Consider the following 11,259-nt stretch of genomic DNA (forward strand, 5'->3'; position numbering starts at 1 on the left):
TCTCCTCCTCTGCTGCAGCTGTCTAGGGATCCTCAAGTCATCAGGTTCTATACACGGTGTACAGGACGTGAGGACACAGAGGGACATTCTATTGCTGCAGTGAAGGAAGAGACAGGCTGGAAGGAGCTCTGTCAAAGCCAGCAGGCTCTAAGGATCGGGTGAGTATAAAACATTGTTATCTTTTGCACATAGGCACAAAAGAGCACATAACATTTACAGTGAGGGGGTAGCCCCACTGCAAGGGTTAACAAAAAGTTTGCCTGGAGTTATACAGTATGTAGTAGCGCTGTTTAAAGCAGTACTGCCTGGTAGGTAAAAGTACTGTGACTCTCTCTTTGCTCGACTGGGTGCTATTGTACAGGGGACTAAAGAAAGCTGACACCAAGACACATTACTTTTACAAGTACTTTTATTAACTGTATGTAAAAATACATCTAGTTATTTTACTGAATCCATAACTGGATCAAATAATGGCTCTTGTTCAGCTTTAATTATGTTGTTATTATTATTAATATTATTATTTTAATTATTAATAATAATAATCTATTTTATAACACCATTATTTCTTGTGCTGCAGTACATAGTAAGTAATACAGACAAAGGAGACCATTACAGATTATACAGATAACATTTCAGATGACCAGAATTGTATAACATCATGTGTGTACAGCAAGAGAAATTAGGAAAGAGAAACCTGCCCTGTGAGCACACCGCCTGGTGTCATAGTTTATGTCTGATCGTTCAAACAGCAGCTGTAAAATGTATAAAGGTACAATGTTACATGATAATAATAATAGTAATAATAATAATAATACTAACTGAGATTACAGAAGTAACAAATAAGAGCAACAATAATAATATTACACACGTTTTTCATTTATGTGCAAGCATCGGTTGCTCACTTTTTTAGATAATGTGTCTGGTGGTCTAATCCTGGTTTATTGTAATTGTTCTAATATTAAAATCATAAAGAGATAATAGAAATGTATCTAATACAGATAAATTGTGCTGCCGTGTAATAATTAACCCTGTGAGTCAATGTCACTGAGCCCAGGATCATTTATAAAACTTTTATCCTATACACAGAGCTGATGCTGTGTTTCTAGGGGCTGCATTCCTGGACTTCAGACATCACACAAACCTGATTTTAGTTATCAGTTTCTTCTCTCAATATAGCAACTTGCCCGGCCTGGCTTCCTCCAAAGGGCAACAACTGAGCGGTGACCATGGAAACCAGTATAGCCTGCTGCCAGGAGAGCATGGCTGATTGGATAGGTGAGAGATATTTAAATATTGGCTGCACCCTAACTGGTTAGTTCAATGTTTTGTTTAATAAAGACAAATGACTACTCATCACCTGTGCTCCAGGTATCTACACTAATACAGACTGGGCCGGATTACCCACAAGGCCAACCGAGGCCAGGCTTTGGGGCGGCAGGGAGTAAATGGGCAGCAGGGGTGTGGAATTCCTATCTCCCGACGCCCGGGACATGGAGTTCCGGGAGCCGGGAAGGTACTTGTTTACTACATTTAGCCCAATCTGACATTGGGTCAGCAGAGAGAGTAAATCCAGCCCTGAATACAAATGTAATTTTTTTATTTTGCTGGGTGCATGATGTATACTATAACATGTATTGTTTTACTGAATACTGCTTTTAGTTTTCATTCAGCTGTAGCAAGAGTCCTGCTGGTTCCTGCCACTGAATTCACAGGGGGATACAGATAGTTGCAGATGCTAATCCTGTACAAGGCAATGACAGGCTGACAGTGACTGCAGCTGTCCGTTGGTGTGTAGATGTTATAGGACAAGGAGCGATTACCAGCATTTTGGGACAGATGATTACCTCTGGACGCAAACAGCTTTCATCAAGGGGCGCTCATCTGCTTTTGACCACAGGTAATCGTTCCATGTGCGGTTACAATTGCAGAATGTACTAATTCTAACAATGGCAGAATGTATTATGTTAAAGTGACACTAAACTCAGATATTAAATCTTAACGCATTCAAGTACCTTCACTATTAACACAAATATACAGTGTCCTATTTGCGTATGACTCAGCCTTAGATCCTCAAATCATCTCTGAATTGGTGCTGACACGGTCCTTCCTTCTGGAGGGTGGCTACTTTTGTTCCCCATGGTCCCTGTGTGTGTTGTAAAGTAGTCACCACTCCAAGCTTGCTCCTGTGATGGACTACAATCTCATGTCTAGTTTACTAATTTGTATTGAGGTTGCAGTCCATCACAGGAGCGAGCTTGGAGCGGTGGCTACTTTACAACACACACAGGGGCCATGGGGGACAAAAGTAGCCCCCCCTCCAGAAGGAAGGACAGTGTCGGCACCAATTCAGAGATGACTTGAGGATCTACAGCCGAGTGATACACAAATAAGATACATTTTTGTTAATAGTTAAGGTACTTGAATGCATTTTTAAGATTTAACTCCTGAGTTTAGTGTCACTTTAATTTTGCTGGGAAAACAAGTGGTGTAGCACACTACACATATCATCAATTCAGCGTAATTACGCTGGTTAAAGCTGAATCTGCACCGGCTGACCTGACTCAATGTTCTTAAAGGAATTTAGGGTCACTAGGGTCATACAAGAGCTTTTCATGACTGCTTTTAATGGAAAACTCAAATCACCTCCCAAGACATGGGTGAGTGACCCCTATTTATTTCTAGGCTGATCTGATGCAATGCACAATTGGGCAGACACAAAGCGCTGTATATGAAGTCACTTGACAGGCATCACTTTACCATGACCACTCACATTAAGTTCTTGGGCTCTCTAATTAACAAAATTTACGCACAAGCATGTAATCTGATCTTCCTTATTGGATGGAGTTTGACAGAACTATTTAGGTAGGTCCTCACTCTACATAGTTGTTGACAATTTGTTTTAATCTAACGGATCAAAATATATCTGTGTATTATAATACAGGATGTATATAGTGCCAATAGTTTGCACAGCGCTTTACAATATAAGGAAGACATTACAGTCACAATACAATTCAAGACAAGATGGCAAGGAGGGCCCTGCCCGTGAGGGCTTACAATGTATGACCAGCTTACAGGATGAGGAAAGCATGAGAAGAACGATGAGAAGAAGAAGGCCTCTTCACGCTGGAAATCTAGAAATCTTCTGAACCTGAATATAAATGAACAATATGGACTGGGATTTAACCAGAAACACTGACACCAAGTGACACAATTTCTGTGGTGATGGGTAAGGGAAGTTGCTGGTGATACTTTCTAAAAAAGGACTACACAGAAAAATGCAGCCATGCAACTGTTTAGTGATTAAATAAATAAACATTTTTTACTGAACCTATCAGTGTTTTAATGATAATTCTCTATAGGGTGCAGACACATAAGATAGTTATGGAGGCCCAACTTCATGGAGCTATTCTGCTACTAATAGGCTGTTTTTAAGTATCAGCATTTTAACTGAAAGGAGCTACAACTTTAAAAGACAACTGTTTATTTTCCTTTTAAAGTAGGTCTAAAATCTCATATAGGCTTTACAATATTTTATGAAAAAAGCATGGCAGTTGTTTACTTAGGGATTCCATTAGACATTATTTAAATAATACACAAACTAGGCCCCTTTTTTCCAGAGGTCTTACAATGCTGGAAACATGAGTTAATTTATTAAAAGTCAATAGGCTGTTCACTTTGCAAGAGAATTTTCACTTAGCTTAGTGAATGGGTGTAAAAACCATTTTGAAAATAATACCTAATCATGTGCAAGGAAAATAAAAAAAAAATATTTTTGCTTGCACATAGTTTGATGATGGATCTCATCAGAGCTTCACCTCATTCACTAAGGTAAGGGAAAATTCCCTTTCAAAGTGAACAGTCTTTTTGACTCTAGTAAATCAACCCCTCTGTGTCTTACAGGCTCCCCATAAAGACATCTCATTTCAGCTATTTTTATGACCATGTTTGGAAGTCAGCCTACCAATGTTGCCACGGTGTGCTAAGTGTGGAAAAGAGAATTGGCTCTGACCCTGACCAAGGAAGACTGGGAAATGGTCAACACCATGATCCATAAAGGTTTTCTTAAGCAGTGGTTCTCAACCTGTGTAACCTCAGGACCCACATTTGTCCTTGGTCATTAAGTCGTGACCCAAGTCGCACTGCAATGAAACGCACGGCATTGCTGTACTACGCGTTGCGGTTCAGGCGATCAAACTGTGGGTGAGAGCCATGTGCATTGCTTGTACAGCTCCCTTGCGGGCCCTGTAAATGTGTTGGGAGCCAGAATGTGACATCACTCCAGTCCAGGCACCTCTACAGGGCATGAGAGGGAGAGGGAAGCAATGCACCTATGGATGGAGCTCCCTCATGGCCATACGACCAACCAACCCCACCTCAAGCTGACACTCTGCGCCAGACAGCATGTTTTGAATGCTGCTTGGTGCGAGAACTGACTGTGTTGCGCTAGGAAGAGTCTGAGAAGGCTTGGAAAAGTGGAAGGCACGCAGCGACCCACTGAACATGGGTCGCGTCCCACCTTTGGGTCACGACCCACCAGTTGAGAACCAAGGTTCTAAGGCTGGGTTCACACCTGGGCGTACAATAGGCACGTTTTTTCTGCTCGTTTTTTGCACATTTTTTCGTTCAGTGAAACGCTCGTTCGACGCTCGTTTTTATACCTCCCTGGCGGTATGATTTTTTATTCTTTTTTCCTTTATTTTCTCTATCTTTTTTTTCAGGTTTTAAAAAAAAAAAACTTTCAAACTTCCCGCCGGTTCCGCCCCCCTGCGACACGGCCGATCGCAATGGACGGAAACCGGAAGTTGGCAGCGGCCGGAGGACACAGCGGGGATCGCGGACTAGGTAAGTCCTACGCTGTATTCCCGAGTACTTTCGGGCTGAATACGCCCAGGTGGGAACCATGCCCATATTAATGGGATTTCACGTGCTGAGCGTTTTTCAGCGATTCGATCAGCTCTGAAAAAAACACCCAGGTGTGAACCCAGCCTAAATGTTAACATACAAGAGAATGTATGTAAACAGAGATAACGGTGGTACAGGACTACCTCCTTGTTACATAAAATCTGTCCTAAAATTTCTGATCAATTCTGGAGCTGTGGGAAGGAGGTAGACAGGCTATTATATAAACAGCAATGCACCAAGAAACAGAACTTATGGTGGGATGTACACCACATTACCTTGGCAGTCTCTAGTTACTTCCTAGATTTTACCCTCTCCTACTATCTTCCCTTTCTGAAGAGACAACACTTTTGATCCCAGCAATGAACATGGTAAATGCAGCTAGGATGTGCATACTGTTCAATTGGCTGTCCAAACAGACCCCTACACTTACCCTCACATTGTCTGCTGGCTATATTACAAAACAACAACAGAACACAATAACCCGTACCCAGTTTCCAAAAGTAAACTTCTGAATAATCCTTATGCTTATCATCCTTATATCTATAGTATCTGAACTGACTCTTGGAGACCATGCCACCACTGACTTGGGGGGAGGGTGATATTGGCAGGGGTGCCACCTGCCCAGGCCTCCGTTGGTGAGCACCCACCAAATCCTACCTTACTCTGGCTCCTCTTGCTTTCCCTAGCCCTGTAGTAAAAAATTACTGTGCCAAAGCATTTATTGTACTTGCTTTTATTATATTTTTCTTGTTTCAATGTTTGTTTCCCACACAAAAAACAACAAACTGGTATGGAATCATTTTGTTACATGTAACAGTTTTTTATTTAATATAGTTGGATTACGATAATTGTATGCAGCTAATGCATATAATGATAATATTCAGGATATTAATTACGAGGAGAGGGGGAAGTCCTAAAACACTGTGTCCTGGATTGACAATGCTGCTCCTCCATAGACACAGTACAATAAGTTAACATTGTCACATTTAAGCTGGTCATACAATATCCAAATTTCACCTGCTGTCTCGGCTGAAATTGGAGCTGTGGCTGGACCTGCCGACGCTATGCAGTTCGACTGAAGTTCATTTTTTAATCAACATTGTTAAAGGAACCAGGCTGCAAATTGTTAGCTGGACAGTGACTGCGGCCAATCAACAGGTTTACAATTTTTATTCTTGCGGTTATTTACACTAAGAAATAATGGGAGGACACCAGGAAGTGCCCATGCTGCATATGTGTAAAATTCAGATAGTGAAGTGCCAACAGTCTCTCTGCATCTCTGACATATAACAGTAATAGTTTACCCAGCCACTGTCACAGTCACCTGTGGGGCTCTTGCACACAGAATGTACGCACCAAGACTTAAACATTGCCTCCCCGAACACAGACGCTCTGCGTTCAGGGCAGTCTGTAAGTCCCAGCATGCATGCAAACAGTGAGATTTGCACATATACCCCTTCAGTTGCGGTTTCATTGAAATTATACAAGCCTGTCATTGAATTATACAAGCTGGCTGCATTCTGTACGTCACGCCTGTGACTCCCAGTCAGAGAAATATGCCCTATATGTACGTGTATGGCCATTTCTGGCTGTGTGCAAAAACCCTTACTGGCCAGCTTGGTCTGCATATTAAACTTGAGAAGATAAAAAAAGGATTTGCGCATATCCCCTTCCAGTCACGGCTTAAGCCAGTCTGTCATTGACTTGTACAAGCTGGCTGCATAGAGCTGTACTGCACTACTGTGACTCCCAGACCAGGAGTTATAAGCCCGATATGTACAATGTAGGTACGATATGTATGGGCAATTCTAGCCGAGTGCAGGAGCCCTTACTGGTCAGCTTTCACAACAAAAAGTAATTATCATACTGATATTTTATGTGTTTACCACATGTAGTAATCAGAATACAACATGTCTTGTAATAGTGGTCATTTGGTACTGTGACACATACCATAATGAAGGAGTCCTTTGAAGGTCAAATACGATTTTCAACATGCTATAATAAACTAGACTTTCCCCAAGAATGAAGGTGTGCTGCCGACATATTCCATTTCTGATTGTGTCAGTTAACACTAATCTTTATGGTGAAAAACAAGTACAATACATGCTTCTGTTCTTTACAACACACACAGGGAGCATGGGGAACAAAAGTAGCCACCCTCCAGAAGGAAGGACAGTGTCAGCACCAATTCAGAGATGATTTGAGGATCTACAGCCGAGTGATACACAAATAAGATATATTTTTGTTAATAGTTAAACTGACACTAAACACAGGAGTTAAATCCTAAAAATGTATTCTAGTACCTTAACTATTAACAAAAATGTATCTTATTTGTGTATCACTGGGCTGTAGATCGTCAAATCATCTCTGAATTGGTGCCGACACTGTCCTTCCTTCTGGAGGGTGGCTACTTTTGTGCCCCATGGTCCCTGTGTGTGTCGTAAAGTAGCAACCGCTCCAAGCTTGCTCCTGTGAGGCACTACAATCTCAATACAAATGAGTAAACTAAACATGAGATTGTAGTCCATCACGGGAGCGAGCTTGGAGCAGTGTCTACTTTACAACACACATGGGGAACAAAAGTAGCCACCATCCAGAAGGAAGGACAGTGTCAGCACCAATTCAGAGATGATTTGAGGATCTACAGCAGAGTGATATGCAAATAAGATACAGTATTGTTAATCGTTAGGGTACCTGGAAGTATTCTGAGTTTAGTGTCACTTTAAGTGACCCCCAGCAAACATATCATATCATATTTGCATATGATGCAAATGCAGTGCAATTCTCTGTGCACATACTGAATAGATGTTTACTATACAAGCATCAAGTTACACTGGACATACACTGCTCAAATTTCACATGGTTCACATTGACACGGACAAAATTCAAACAGTGTGTGACCCATCACTACCCCTCCATCTTACAAAATTCGATTTTTCAATCGACTTTTGTCGGAGGAGCCAATCAGCAGAACAGTGACTGTAGCCATTCAGCTGTTTAGCGTAGTTAGGGGAATACATTCTTGTTTAGCCCAGTGGCGATGGACAAGACAAAATGAATAGTGTATGGCCAGCCTTATAATATTTAGAGCACTACAGTATCTTCAAGGTTGTGTTGAGTACAATGAGCACGTACACATGCAGGTGTAGCCATTGTTTATCCAGCCTGTCCAGTATCCAAGCAGGTATTGATTGATTGGGACAGTCTTCTACTGCCAATTCTTGGACCGGTCTTGTGTACATTAGAATGAAAATCAATAACATGATAAAAACTCATTGGTGACAACTGACACAAGTGCCAGCTTGTTGCAACATTTTCTATCAATACCCCACGTGACGTGACTGGGTGCTTATTTACTACCCCAGAATAGAGTCATTGTATACAGACAGCAGCGGTGCGCTTCGACACTTGAGTGACATGACACAAGCTCAATATATGACCACCCTATGGATATTAACAGAAGGGCCCTCTAAAATACAGGGAGGTCAGTTCACTACGATGGGTTGTTAACTACATTCATTATCTCACAATAATGTTCCTAAAAATGTTCATTTCCCAGAAATAAATATTGCACAGTGTCCTATTGGCAGTAATTTACTAAAAGATATTCACCTCCTCCTTAATGCTGGTCATAAAATGCTCAAATATGAGTTACTTGAATTTGAGTCAGAAGGACTGGGATAAAACTTTTCAATCGACTTTTGTTGAAGGCCAAAAAATCTTCAAAAATCTAATCACCAACTGCAGCTGATAAGCTGTAGTTGATGTTCAGATATGCTGACAGCTCTGGGTGCTGGCTGTGAGACTACAATAGCCCCAACAGGGGAGAATCGTGAAAATTGACTTACCGTATTTTTCGCTCCATAAGAGCACTTTTTTCCCCAAGGCGGGCAAAAATGTCAGTGCGTCTTATGGAGCGAATGTGTGAAAGCTCCCTCATCCCTATCGCCCGCCGCCCGGGACATGCCGTTTCGGGCGCCAGGCGAGTAGTTTTTTTGTACATTTAGCCCTGCTCCTGACAAGCAGAGCTAAATGTATAGTGTGGAGCCGCCGCTTGTTTTCATACAACTGATCTGATTAGATCACTTGTAGGAAAGGAGCAGCGGCGATCCTGTCCGCTCCCCCCCGCCGCGGTTTTCTGGGTCCCCTGCTCCTCTGGGGGACCCGTGTCCACGGCATAGGAGCTCACCATAGAGCCCCTAGAGCAGACGAAGAACGTCCGTTCTTCGTCTGCTCTGTGTGATCACTGAGACCGTGGCGCTGTAATCACAGCGCCACCTGTCTCTGCTCTCACTAACTACAGCTGTCAGAACCCTCCCCTGCCTGCGTCCTATGGTCTGGTGCGCCTTATGGAGCGCAAAATACGGTACATTAAAAAAAATGCAAAAACTGATATTATGTGTATCCTGTAAATTCAGTTCATTGTGTTAATAGGTTAAACTGAAAATGGTAAAATCAGTCAGAAAATTGACTAATAACAATACAGAATACTTTTGCATTTACATTTTTATGTGGCAGTAACGCACATTACATGTATTGCTGCACTGTGCTGCCATTCATTTTGAATGGCACGCCAATGCACTAAGGCAATGTACCTACACTGTAGTAGTGTGTTGCACTGTGTATGATTGGCAAAAATGGTGCGTGTCTGTTTTTTGGCACCTTTCATTTCAACTGGCTGCCTTAACGCAATGCATGTTAATGCATGACATAAGCATTGAGACAAGTGCGATAAAGTGACACTCAGGAAATGCATTCCATGCTTGCTCCTGTAATGGACTACAATCTCAATACAAATTAGTAAACTAAACATGAGATTGTAGTCCATCACAGGAGCAAGCTTGGAGTGGTGGCTACTTTACAACACACACAGTGACCATAGATAACAAAAGTAGCCACCTCCAGAAGGAAGGACAGTGTCAGCACCAATTCAGAGATGATTTGAGGATCTACAGCCGAGTGATACACCAATAAGATACATTTTTGTTAATAGTTAGGGTACCTAAATTAATTTTTAAGATTTTTAAGATTAACTCCTGCGTTCAGTGTCAACCTTAATGCACTGCCAACAAAAAAAATGCAAAACATTAACACATAGTAAATAAATCCTAATTTGCTACGCTCCTCAGCTCCCATCTGGAAGCCATAATGCAGTATTACATTACATTCAACTAGAAAAGAAAATATACTTAAAACTTTCGTTTTTTGCCTCTATTCGCACAGAATAAACGTTCGCAGGGTTAGCGGCTATGCAAATTGTTTATAAATAGACCCCATAATATTATATATTAGCTCAGCAAAGGAAAGATTGATCTGAAATCACAGGTTAAATAATATGGAAGCGGTGTGATTAAAATCTGTTCAATGTAGGGTAAATGACGATTGTTAATGAATTATGAAGCACCATGATCTCTTGTGTTGCTGCAAAATGAACAAGTACATAAAACATAAAAGTAACATACACAGTATTATATACTAGCAGGGAGAAAGCAGCCGGTATAGGTTGCCTCTTGTAACGTGTAATGTGTTTGGCATTTGTCTACATAGTTGTGTTTTACTAAGGAGAGTTAAAAACTCATGAACAATAATAATAGTAGTAGTATAGGGTTGCCACCTGTCCAGGATTCACCCGAACAGTTCGGGTTTTGAATGCTCTGTTTGGGTTTCATGGCAGCAGAAACCCGGACACAAGTGGCTAGGCAGACAGGGGCAACCAAAATTAAGATAGGGGCTACTGGCCCCCCAGTGAAAATAGTCTCACCTGTAATATTTGCATATGAATGGGTGGCTCTATTTAGATATGAATAAGCCACGACTAATTTTCCCCAAAAATTGTCTGCGCGTCTCTAGAGTGTTCGGGTTTCGTTCGAAGAAAAGGTGGCAACCCTATAGTAGTAGCAGTGATAAAAGGACAATGATAACATCGCACAATGTTGTATTTTTTCAGCACGCGTTGCCCACTACTTTAGACACCTAATTGTACCATTTCTAATAAATAAAATACAATACACAAGGACAATACAAGAAAAAGCATTCCTTTACCTAATAGAGATGAGCAGTAGAGCGGTGTAATGGTAAACCTGTGAGTCAGTGAGCCCAGTGTAACTTATAAAACTTTTATCCTATACACAGCGCTGCTGCTGCTGCCTTCGCGGTGTCTCAGAGGCGTTGCTATGGACGCTCGGCTGGATTCCTGCACACCACACAGCCTGGCTCACAACACACAGATCAACATGATTTTTGGGGATTAAATTCCCATTTCTCCTCCCAATGCCAGTGATATCTCAGACACACACTTACCCGGCCTGGCTGCCTCCCAAGGACAACAACTGAGCGGTATCCATGGAAACCAAGCAT

This window comes from Nanorana parkeri, unplaced genomic scaffold, assembly GCF_000935625.1.
Source record: "Nanorana parkeri isolate BGI_ZX_2015 unplaced genomic scaffold, ASM93562v1 scaffold42, whole genome shotgun sequence".
NCBI classification, from domain to species: domain Eukaryota; kingdom Metazoa; phylum Chordata; class Amphibia; order Anura; family Dicroglossidae; genus Nanorana; species Nanorana parkeri.